This window comes from Cottoperca gobio, chromosome 22 (assembly GCF_900634415.1).
Source record: "Cottoperca gobio chromosome 22, fCotGob3.1, whole genome shotgun sequence".
NCBI classification, from domain to species: Eukaryota; Metazoa; Chordata; class Actinopteri; order Perciformes; family Bovichtidae; genus Cottoperca; species Cottoperca gobio.
Window position 1 is genome coordinate 18,978,011 of NC_041376.1, and position 13,529 is coordinate 18,991,539.

At 38.0% G+C, this 13,529-nt stretch overlaps 1 protein-coding gene across 2 annotated transcripts in view; it reads left to right on the forward strand.

Moving 5' to 3' along the window:
• Positions 1-13,529, forward strand: part of sntg2 (syntrophin, gamma 2) — a 103,921-nt gene that overhangs the window by 80,499 nt on the left and 9,893 nt on the right. The window lies entirely within an intron of this gene.

The following is a 13,529-nucleotide window of genomic DNA, read 5'->3' on the forward strand; positions in this document are numbered from 1 at the left end:
GTGAATGTGTGATGCTGGCTGCTGCGAGCTGCACTTCATATTTAAAGTGGATTCACTCAATACTAAACCCTGATCCACAGTGGGCTAATCATGGATCAGGGCTGAATACTTAAATGTGATGGATCGGCTGGTATAGCAGCAGAATCCTCTTTGTGTTTCACTCAATGTGTTTTTAGACTGACGTTCTGTCTACCACAGCATTTACTACATGAAGAGTGTGTGACGTTGAGCGATAGATAGATGTTTTTGATATACAAACAGAGATGCAGACTGCTGCTTCCTGGATCAGGCTTTTTATCACACCAGCATGTTTTTACTGATTACAGATCTTCATCTGTACTCAGAATGAAATGATATCCCTAACAATTACTTGTAAAAACTGTTCCTGTGCTGTAACTAAACTACTTCTGCTTCTGTATTATGGCGATCAAAGCGTGTCTGACTAAATCTATCAGGAAATATACAATTATCCACTGCAACTTATTATTTGAGCAAAGGTACTTTGTGGTTCTATGCCTGTGCTTGCAAACAATTTGACTCTTTGGTCAGAAAAAAAGATTTGACAGTATGTTACATACAAACTCACTATGATGGAACACGTTGTTATTATAATCAGTTTGCATCCTGTTTCAGATGTCTGAGGATATAATAAATGTACATGAATAAGTGGACTATAAATGAAAGAAAATAAATATATGGCTAGCCAACCAACCATTATATAAGCCTTCTGAATAATAGTGTTAATAATCATTTAAATTCTATAATTCTAATCAGTACTGCTCCTTCCTACCAATTTAATGCTTCATCAGTGAGAGGTGATTGCACGTGTTGCAAAGTCTTTCTGTATACACATTATAGGTCCTGTGCTGCTTTAACATTTCTCATTAAGAAATTAATTGAATTTAAAATCAGAAGCTAGGCAGCGCTGTTTTCCATAAATATAATTGTTACTTTAAATGTATTTAACCTAAAGAATTAGTCCTCACATCAGTGAGCCATTAAATTGCCTCTTAAGCAGATATGTTTAAAGTGTAAAGGCGATCAACTCTTGTGGAGATTGTATTTGTTAAGCGGTACCTCATGTCCATCACAAGGTTCAAACACAAACACTCATTAGAAAATGTAAAAGTCCTTATTTTCTTGCTTTCGCTGTCTTCATGTTCGATTCGACACTTTGCACTGCAGTTCAATACACCTGTATACAAGTTATGGATAATATAATAATAATAATAATAATAATAATAATAATAATAATAATAATAATAATAATAATAATAATAATAATAATAATATAATAAGCTTTATTTGTATAGCACCTTTCATACAAAAATTGCAGCCCAAAGTGCTTCACAGCAAAAACATAAAAATTAGTATAAGATTAGACAGAATAAGAGCATTTACAGTACAATAATCAGTGTTGAGGTAAATGAGTGAAGTAGCATTAAAAATAGTATGAAATAGCAGAATTAAGATCGTATAAAATAGCAGAATTAAAATAGTATAAAATAGCAGAATTAAAATAGTATAAAATAGCAGAATTAAAATAGTTAAAATAGCAGAATTAAAATAGTATAAAACAGCAGAATTAAAATAGTTAAAATAGTAGAATTAAAATAGTATAAAACAGCAGAATTAAAATAGTTAAAATAGCAGAATTAAAATAGTATAAAACAGCAGAATTAAAATAGTTAAAATAGCAGAATTAAAATAGTATAAAACAGCATAATTAAAATAGTTAAAATAGCATAATTAAAATAGTATAAAATAGTTAAAATAGTTAAAATAGCAGAATTAAAATAGTATAAAATAACATTGGAAGTCATGCCTCGTTTCCGTATCTTTGCCATACTTAACGACCCTCCTGCCGGGAAACCACATTCATCACACCATTCTTGTAAATGTTTTAAACTATCAGAGCCATATTTTGAAAGCATGAGATCAACAATGGGCCCTGTGACTTTTCAACTGGTTTACTCCATTTGCTACACATTCTTGGTAGTCTTCCCGTTTCATAAACAAACCCCAGTTTGTTAAGTTTTATGAAATCTATCGGTTAAAGCCAGTTTTTCTCCAATACACATTTATCAGAGAAACTTCCTCTTGTTCCCGTGGTAACACAGTCTATTTGATCTCAGGCTTTTCAATACACACTCTGAAATGTATCGAAGTTACCTTTACATATTCAATGTTAAACCAGTTCAAGCAAAAATTAACAGTACAGAATGAAATCATTTAAATTAGTTTAAAGTAGCATAGAGTAGCAGCATTAAGAAATTCACCATTAAAAGGCTAAAGTAAAGAGATATAAAATATCACCATTAAAAGGCTAAAGTAAAGAGATATAAAATATCACTATTAAAAGGCTAAAGTAAAGAGATATAAAATTTCACCATTAAAAGGCTAAAGTAAAGAGATATGTTTTTAGCTTACTTTTGAAGATACTGAGAGAGCTTGCCTCCCTAATGTCTACAGGTAAAGTGTTCCATAGCTTTGGTGCATATTGCAAAAGGCTGCATCCCCAGTTTTCTTGGATGCATGATACCTGTGTGTAATGTGCTGTACTTATACTTGCTCAAATACTCCGATGCTACTTTCACTACACACTTGCTCTGTGAATGCAACTGCAATACCTCCAAATAATAGTATCAAGTAGAATAAGCGTGATTATTTATATATACTGTTTATATATATATTTGTTTTTTGTTTCAAAGCCTCCATTATGACTCACTGGGCATTATTAATTTAGGAGGTACTGTTTGTTGACACACAGCAGGGAATCCAGCAATGTTGGTAGCCTGAGGTATTCAATATGAAACTAGGAGTGCACTCAGTGAGCGCAGATCTGCACTAAGGCTGTTTCCATAAGGCAGTGGTTCCCAAATGGTGTGCCGTGAGACAAATCCCGGTGTGCCATGGGATTTTGAAACAATTAGGCCATTTAGGTGTACAAAAGGCAGCGCAGCGCAGGGAAGCACTGTACTTTATCGGTACTTTGTCCTACACACTTATTTCACAATATAGAAACAATAGGTCTTATATGCTTTGGCCTAAATATAAATAAAACAATCATTAAAAAAAAAAAAAATCTGTCAAAGCGAACCCGTTTTAGCCATTTGCGCATGGTGGGAAATATTAGAGTGTGACACATCAAAGGCTCTCCGCTAGTGTGAAGGAGAATAGCTTCTTACAAGGACTAGACTAAATAAATGTTCACAGAGTGATAACAGTGATACTCTGTGTTATAGAGGGGATTTTGCCCGATTATGAACACAGGTGTACCATAAGGGAACAATGATTATAATTATAATAATAGTGTATTCGGATCTAATCCACAAAGTAAGATGTTCTTTGCTTGACCCACGCTACACCCTTCCACCAAGTTTTAAAAAACCAACAAACCAAACAGAAAAATATCAGCCGCAGAGGTTTCTTAGACTCATTTAATCCTGAATGAGCAAGATGATCTGTAGTATTTTGTTTATGGTTAATGTTGACACTATATACAGATGTTTTCAATATGCACTGTGGAGCTGAAGATGTGAATGGAGGTAAGTTTGTCACAGTAAATAAGGTTATAACTAACATGGTGAGACGTGTCATAGAGTGTTGTGGCCCTTTGTTTATTGAACAACAATGCTCTGAATACTGAAGCTACACACTCATTAAAGTGAAATGTTTGAAGAAGCAAAATAAATAAATACATTTACTACACTAACACTAACACAACGGTCAAACTACACAAAAGCAGATTTATGGATTTTCCTTCCTTTTCCACATAATTATTTTTATTAGTTTAAAAGACTAAATATCCTAAATGAGAAGCCAATAAGTTCCATCTCTGTTAGTTACAATGAATACAGAAAACCTCCCAAGCATCAGCACAACCTAACAGACAAATCAACATGTTTAGCTCAGTTAATGATGCGGTCAGAGGGCAATCTGCTCAACAAAATGCTCCATCAGATATGATCGCTGAGGCTGTAAATTGGTGAATACACACATAAGATTATTATAAACAAATGATTGCGCATTTTGAATCCAAAATATACAGAAATGTTTATTGAGCTATAAAAAAATTAAGACATCAGACGGGACGAGAGACTACTCGCAACTGCATAATAAATACATGCATAACAAGACACACAAACTAATAACCTTATAACATAATAACTGATATTTTTTTAAGACAACGACAAGGTTGTCTTAAAAAGATATTAATAAAAAATTATAGAAATAAATAATATATGTAATTCAAATAAATAAATTAAGTAAGGAAGTGGGCATATAATTAAAATATATTATACATAGTATATATTATACACTTATATACACTTATATACATATATATTACACTGTAACATAAAGCTCCTTTGATGTGTGTTTGTCACATTAAATGCGGAACAAAATTATTTTAAGAATAATTGGGGTAACACAGAACTGTCACATATTTCTCAAGCCCAAAGTTTTTGCAACAAACTCCAAGTCTGAATAATTACAACTCACAGCACTGTTAGATGCTTTCCTATTTATTTTTTCCCTTCTGAGCAGTATTGCTAAACTGAGAATCATTGTCTAAAATTTGACTAAAACACACAAAGTTGAAAACAAAAGTAGTAGACTCTTTAACCAAATGTTTACTCATAGGCGTAGGGTCCCTTGTTATAAGCACAACTGTAATTATTATCAGGACTTAGCTTCTAGGCTTCCATATTGCCATGATCACACATTGTATTCAGGAATTAAGAAAGTATGCCACATGTCAGGTCAGACTTTTCATGAAATGACCAGTATGGCCTTTTATAATTTTACCCCATTCCCACCCTTTCAGCCCTCAACTGTTGCCAAGCAAAGATAAAGGCTAAAACATGCTATGAAACCTGAGGGCTTTGGTGCTTAGGTCCCTTAAATAGGAACATTTATAAATATTACATAGCAGAGCACCTGTCAGAAGATATCTGAATCACTAGCAGACTGAAATCCTTTCCGGGTCAACATGGGAATCAGATATAATTAAATGGCTTCCTAATTCACCAGTTATACCAGCAAGCAGCATGGTTGACTCTGGCATGGGCCACTGGCTCTTTAGCGAAAACTGTCAATCTCAAAGTCTTACGAGCCATGTATAATCCCTTTTTATATTCGGCTCATGTGGTCACTGAGAGTTTAGAGTCATAATTCTACTGTACTTAATTCCATATTAAAGAAATGCTTAAATGTAGAGGGGACCTGTATGTTTCATAGATTTGGATGCTAAACACAGACAAAACTGAAGTTATTATACTTGGCCCTAAACGCCTCCAGCACCACTGTAAGGAATCTTGGCGTCATCTTTGATCAGGATTTGTCTTTTAACTCCCACATAAAACAAATCTCAAGGACTGCCTTCTTTCATCTACGTAACATTGCAAAAATAAGACACATCCTGTCTCAAAATGATGCAGAAAAACTAGTCCATGCATTTGTTACTTCAATCAGAATCAGATTCTCATAATCTTTTTTATTGCCAAGTAAGTTTTCACCTACAAGGAATTTGCTGTGGTACGTAGGTGCTAATCGTCAAATATATAAAAAATTAACATTATATACAAAATATAGACAGAAAGGACAAAATATAGACTGTAGACAATGTGCAATATACAATATAAGCATTACATTGATGTAACGTGTAGAGGGGGGAGGGAGAGACAGTGTCACAGGGGTCTCTGGCCTTGTTGATGAGGCCAACTGCAGAGGGGAAGAAACTGTTTTTATGGCGAGAGGTTTTGGTCCTGATGAACCGCAGCCTCCTGCCGGATGGAAGTGACTCAAAAGGTATTTGTCCAGGGTGGGAGGGGTCAGCTGCAATCTTACCTGCACGCTTCCGGGTCCTGGAGACGGCTGAGTTACTGCAACTCATTGTTATCAGGTTGTCCCAAAAAGTCGCTTAAGACTCTTCAGTTGATCCAAAATGCAGCGGCACGTGTAATGACTAGAACAAGGAAACGGGATCATATTACTCCTGTATTAGCTGCACTGCACTGGCTCCCAGTAAAATACAGAATAGAATTCAAAATCCTTCTCCTGACTTACAAAGCAATTAATGGTCAGGCTCCAGCATATATTAAAGATCTCATAGTACCTTATAAACCAATTAGAGCATTGCGCTCCCAGACTGCAGGGTTATTTGTGGTTCCTAGAGTCTCTAAGAGTACAATGAGAGCCAGAGCCTTCAGCTATCAAGCTCCTCTCCAGTGGAACCAGCTTCCAGTTTGTGTTCGGGAGGCAGACACCCTCTCCACATTTAAGAGTAGGCTAAAGACTTTCCTTTTTGATAAAGCTTATAGTTAGGGCTGTTTTAAGGCTTGCCTTGTACCAGCCCTTAGTTATGCTGCTATAGACTTAAACTGCCAGGGGACACTTCCCTGCTCTCCTCCTTCTCTTCCTCTCTCCTCTCCTCCTCTTCCTCTCTATCTGTATGCATTTATGTAAATGTTTGTTACTAACTCAGCATCCGGGGCATTATCCCCGGAGTTTCTGTGTCTCTCATGTGGCAGGTTGCCACTGTTAATGTTTACGTTATGAATCGTGGCTGCGCCTGCTGCCCTGGTCCTGTCATATATATATATATATATCAAATTAATTATTTTTTTGGAGACACCGGGAAGCCTTTTTGACATTATCCTGCATTCATCCTTTCTTTTTCTTTTATTATGACAGTTCTGTCACATGGATGTTGTATTTGTACTATGTTGTTTATCCTGTACACACATCTATTACAGTCTGTGTGTCCTGGGAGAAGGTTCCCTCCTCAGTCTCTCTCTGAGGTTTCTTCCATTTTTCCCCCTTTAATTGTGGGGTTTCTTTTAGTGAGTTTTTCCTTGTGTGGTGCGAGGGTCTAAGGACAGAGGGTCTAAGGACAGAGGGTGTCGTATGTACAGTCTGTAAAGCACACTGAGGCAAATGTATAATTTGTGATATTGGGCTATATAAATAAATTTGATTTGATTTGATAGACAGCAACATGATATTTTTATTAGTGTAGAAGTGAAACTAAACACATGTAGATTAAATGTTAAATATCTCTTACACTACATTTGCCTCTGCTGTCTTGTTTAGTTGTGGCAAGCTTTTTTAGCCCATTTAAAAAATGTTACTTTTCCACCACATGTGGTCAGATTCCCGACTAGTTTCTATGGACAGTTTTGTTTATACATTTCTATTCCATCTAAGAACTTACTGTTACTGTTTATTTGTTATTTTGTGTCATGTTGACTGAACCACCTTCATCCCATGATGCATTTGTTATTGATGGGTGCCACCCAGAATGCATATGCAATCAAAAAGTGCATTTATGAAGTATAAAGAGTACCTACTGTCTAATGTACTGCGTGGAAGACGGTGGCGGATGCTCCCTATTGTAGTAGTTAGGTAGTTATTTTTACATGAAATATTTCTTACTAAGTATTTATAAGTATTGTAAAACAGTAAGTTTCAGTTTTACAAGACAAAAAAGACTTAATGGATGAGGACACAATGGGTAGTTTGCCAAATCTTTGTTGAGTTAATATTCCTATCCCTAAGCAGCGCATAGACTATTTCAAAGGAAAGGATCCAGACCAGTCCAGTACATTGGATAAGACAGTACCAACTGGGGTTTAGGAAGACTTTATTAATGAATAATAAAGAAAGGATAATAATGGGAATAAATGTATTGACCTCACATTGGCCTCTTTTCCTCAGCATATATGAGAAACAAGTAATTTTCCAGTTCATTACTATTACTGTACAAACTCAACAGTATCAATTTTTAATTAAAGCTGCAAGCAACGATGAACGGGTCTCAATCATATCAATTTCAAGCAAGACCCATATTTAACGTACATTTTCACCATGTTTGAATTTTGTGCCAAGTTTAATCATGTTTTGGAGCACGTTTAGGCCTTTAAAAATGCGATTCAATGTGTATTAAAAATAATAATTAAAGCTTCAAGCAGCAATGAGCAGACCCTCGCACATCCACGCGAGTCGGGGTAACTGCCGTGGAACACACATGCAATGATGCCTCCCACAAGAGTCTAAGACAAAGGTTCATGAGTTATGTGGGGCTTGAGAGTAGGGGAAACCGTCACTAATGAAATAACTCTCTGCTGAGTGTATTGATGCCTCCCACAAGAGTTATGAAAGGGGGTCTACAACAAACAAAGTTACAGTATATCTCAAAAGTGAGTACACCCTTTAGATTTTTGCAAATATTCTGTTATATCCTTTCAGGGGATAACATTATCCTACTGAAACTTTGATATAACTTAAAGTAGTCAGTGTGCTGCTTGAATAACAGTATAGATTTATTGTCCTTTGAAAATTACTCAGTACACAGCTGTTAATGTCTAAACAGCTGGCAACAAAAGTGAGTACACCCCATAGTGAACATGTCCTAATTGTGCCCAATGATGTTGTTTTCCCGCCCTGGTGTCATGTGACTCGTTAGTGTTACAAGGATTCAGGTGTAAATGATAAGCAGGGCTGTTAAATTTGGTGTTTTGGGCACAATTCTCTCTGAATGCTGGACAACATGGCACCTCATGGCAAGGAACTCTCTGAGCGGCTGAAAAAAAGGATTATTGCGCTTCACAAAGATGGCCTTGGCTATAAGAAGATTGCCAACACCATGAAAATGAGTTGCAGCACAGTGGCTAAGATCATACAGCGGTTTTCCAGGACAGGTTCCACTCGGAACAGGCCTCGCCAGGGTCGACCAAGAAGTGCCTCAGCGTCATATCCAGAGGTTGGTTTCCAAAAATAGACGTGCGAGTGCTTCCAGCATTGCTGCAGAGGTTGCAGAAGTGGGATGTCAGCCTGTCAGTGCCCAGACCATACGCCGCACACTGCATCAAATCGGTTTGTATGGCCGTCGCCCCAGACAGAAGCCCCTTCTGAAACCGATGCATAAGAAAGCCCGCAAACAGTTTGCTGAAGACAATGAATCCAAAAACATGAGTTACTGGAACCATGTCCTGTGGTCTGATGAGACCAAAATAAACCTGTTTGGGTCAGATGGTGTCCGGCGTGTGTGGCGGCACCCTGGTGAGGAGTACCAAGACAAATGTGTTTTGCCTACAGTCAAGCATGGTGGTGGCAGCATCATGGTCTGGGGCTGCATGAGTGCTGCCGGCACTGGGGAGCTGCATTTCATTGAGGGACACATGAATTCCAATATATACTGTGACATCCTGCAGCAGAGCATGATCCCCTCTCTTCGGAAACTGGGCCGTAGGGCAGTTTTCCAACATGATAATGACCCTAAACACACCTCCAAGATGACAACGGCCTTGCTGAAGAAGCTGAAGGTTAAGGTGATGGACTGGCCAAGTATGTCTCCAGACCTAAACCCAATTGAGCACATCTGGGGCATCCTCAAGAGGAAGGTGGAGGAGTGCAAGGTGTCCAACATCCGTGCGCTCCGTGATGTCGTCGTGGAGGAGTGGAAGAAGATTCCAGAAGCAACCTGTGCAGCTCTGGTGAATTCCATGCCCAGGAGGGTTAAAGCAGTGCTAGATAACAATGGTGGTCACACAAAATATTGACACTTTGGGCACAATTTAGACATGTTCACTATGGGGTGTACTCACTTTTGTTGCCAGCTGTTTAGACATTAACAGCTGTGTACTGAGTAATTTTCAAAGGACAATAAATCTATACTGTTATTCAAGCAGCACACTGACTACTTTAAGTTATATCAAAGTTTCAGTAGGATAATGTTATCCCCTGAAAGGATATAACAGAATATTTGCAAAAATCTAAAGGGTGTACTCACTTTTGAGATATACTGTATGTAATTGGGCGTGGCATAAGTGTAGTGGGCGGGGCAATATGTCACTAATAAAACAGGAGCTTTCTGCTGAGTACAGTGATTTCTCCCACAAGAGTCTACAACAAACGGTTTATGAGTTATGCAAGGGGGCGGGGCTTAAATGTAGTGGGACGGGAATCTGTCACTAGTGCAAGAGGAACTCTCTGCTGAGTGCATTGATACCTCCCACAAGAGTCTACAACAAACGTTTCGTAAATTATGTAAGAGGGAGGTGCATATGTGTAGGGAGCAGGGCAATGTGTCATTAATAAAACAGGAACTCTCTGCTTAGTGCAATGATACCTCCCACTAGAGCAGGGGTGGGGACCTCCCGGGGAGACCATTTGGTCCGGCCCTCGAGGTAATTCATAAACACACGCAACAAATCAACTCCAAAAACTTTGAACACAACACAAGCGGAACGTGTCATCACGTGGTCGCGTGAAAAAACCTCAATATCAAACGAGACTGGACCGTTATTGGATATATATATATATCGGATACATATATATCGGATTCATATATATCGGATTCATATATATCGGAATGTATATATCTCGGATATATATACCGATCGGACCATTGTCGGTATATTGAAGTTATAACAACTGCCTGTTTTTCTTGTACAAAAGCCGCCACGGCAAGGTCGTTCAGTGAAAAGTCAGGATTTTGATAACTTTTCATCGTCAAAGTCTTCAGATGATACTTAACAAATTTGAAGTTGATATTTACATTAGTCTGTAGGGTATTTTATTTAGAAAAATGAAATAAAGTGCATATTATAAAATGTAATAATTGCATTATATATGTAATAATAAGATATGTTTTTTATTTTGCGTATTTTGTTATGCCTGCCCCCCCCCCCCCCCCCCCCCCGGTCCGTAGAAAATTGTCTTGCATTAAACCAGTATGTGGTGCAAAAAGCTTGGGGACCACTGATCTAGATTCTAGAAGTTCTCATGTGCATGATTGGAATGATTGGAAATAGTGTTAACTTGAAACACTCCACCTGTGACCACCAGCATGCTGCGCTGGCACACTGTTATTATAACTAGATGAATCACTGAGCCAAATATTTAATTCATCTATTGACTTAGCAGCTACAGTTGGAAAATCAGAGCACATTGTATTTCCCTCATGCACTGTGGGCACTTCACTGTCCAAGCACTGCATACTGACTAACAAAATTCAGATTTTATGAGTGAGCAATTTCAGCAGTTAATGTTTGAAGAAATTATACCACACAGTTGCACTTCGCAACAACAGAATCCTGAAAGGCTTCAACATATTTTAATGTTCTTCATATATTTTTCTGTATATTGTATCTTAATATTCAAAGGTACTTGGTAACTCAGGGAGTAGAGGAGATTGTCCACTAATCAGAAGATTGTGCAAGTGTCCTTAGGCAAGATACTGATCCCTAAATTGTTCCTGAAGGCACAGCCATGAATGTGTGTGTGAATGAGCATTAGAATAGATCCTGATGAGCAGTTTCTCACCTTTTATGGCAGCCCTGCCATCAGTGTATGAGTCTGTGTGTGACTAACTCTTTGTATTAAGGGTTTATTTAGACCAAACCAGAGGAGAATCAGTTAATGTAAGCTGTCAGCAGTCGGTTGGCACCACAGTACTGCTTGGCTAAACAACAGAGCTAACAACTAATGTTAACGGAGGTTGCATTGACTTATATATGACAATAACAAAGTAAAAGGATAACATTTCAAATTTTCGACGGTTTATACTGACTTCAGGACAGATGAAATAATTTTTCAGGACAGTTAAAATGTAGCAAGGCTCCAGATAAACTTTTTCCAAAGTTTATCTGGAGCCTTGCTACATTTTAATTTCTGACATACGTTCAGCTACTTGACCAAAGGGTAAATTGAAAATCTCATCAGCACTTCCTTAACCACTGGTTGCTTTCCAAACAATCTTAAGGAGGCAAGAGTGAACCCTGTCCTGAAGAAATCCACACTCAACCCTTCTGAAGCGTCTCTCTTCTTCCAATTCGTTCCAAAATACTTCAGTCTTCAATCAACTCTCGTTTTACCTTCACCAGAATAACCTTTTTGATCCGCACCAATCTGGTTTCAAGGCAGGCCACTCAACTGAGATTGCTCTCCTCGCTGTCACTGAGGAACCTCACGCTGCTAGATGAGCCTCTCTCTCCTCTGTTGTCATCGTTCTGGACCTTTCTGTTGCGTTTGCTACAGTGAACCACCAGATCCCCCTCTACACCCTCCAAGAACTGGGAGTTCTGCTCTTTCCCGTCTCGAATCCTACCTAAAGGACCGTATATACAGGGTAACTTGGAGAGGGTCTCTGCCGGACCCTTGTCAACTCACCACAGAGCTCCGTCCTGAAATCCATCTCCCTCCTGGGTGGACTACTTGCCACTATCCGACCTCTACAGCTCATCCAGAATGCATCAGCACAACTGGTCTTTAACCTACCCAAGTTCTCCCACACTACACCGCTCCTCCGCTCCCTTAACTTGTTACCAGTGGCGGCCCGAATCTGCTTCAAGACACTGGTACTGGCCTACTGTGCTGTGAATGGATCAGGCCCTTCCTACATCCTGGCAATGGTCAAACCATACACCCCAACTCGCTCACTTCGCTCTGCATCGGCCAATCAGTTAACTAGCTTGCTAACTACAGTTGTATCCTAGTGTCACTTACAAGGCCAAGAGGTAACATATAGCTGCATCATCAAGTGGTGAGCATGTTGATTTTTAGCCTGGAACAAAGCTCTTTGCCTTGGTTTTTAGCACAATATTGTACCAATTGCATATCTAAGACTATCTATGAGGGTTCATATTTTAATACAAGTCAGTTGGAAACATAACAAAGTCAGTTGATGACAACATTTTCAACCTACTCATGGAGCTAATGTTAGTCTAACTAGCTAGCTAGCTAGCTACAGCTCATCAAATCTGCCAATGACAGGTGTCAATTTAATTGGCAAAATGGATTGTTATCGGTTAGAATTAAAAACCTAATTTTGCCTAATCAGCCTGAAATCAAGGACCCATTATTTCCAAAATGTCTAACAATTTTGACAAGTTAATCTGCCACCATTCTCATTGTGAACTGCATGTGAGAGAACGGAAAGACAGTTGTAGCAAAAGTTTTTAGCAAACGGTCAATTACATTCAAATAATAGATGTAGGCTTACTGTAGATAACAATGAATAAGATATATGGTATATATCTATAAATATGGCCTTTATAGAAGCTGCAATCTTTTTATTAGTTTGTGCAACTTTGGGAATCTTTCAGTCCCTAGCCAATTTTCAATAAAATGTCTATTTTATTGCAGTTATGATAATGTCAATAAGAGATGATTTGTTGGTAAAAGATGTTATATTCAGTATTGCCATGTTAAGATTAGATTTTAAACTTGGCAGTGGATCCTTAAGAAGCTGAACATTATTAATTGTCCAGGTATTGTCTCTTCTGTGCACTTTGGACTACATGATATATGGAACCAGTACAGCAGTATAATAAAGAAGCACGAAGCACTCACCAAGATAAGAGTCCTGAATGAAGGATCACCTCCTGAGTGAAAGGGAGAAATTCAATTAGAAAGTCAAAGTGAACTGGTTGTAAATGTGTGTTTAGGTCTACAGGACTGTCTCAGAAAATTAGAATATTGTGATAAAGTTCTTTATTTTCTGTAATGCAATTTAAAAAAACAAA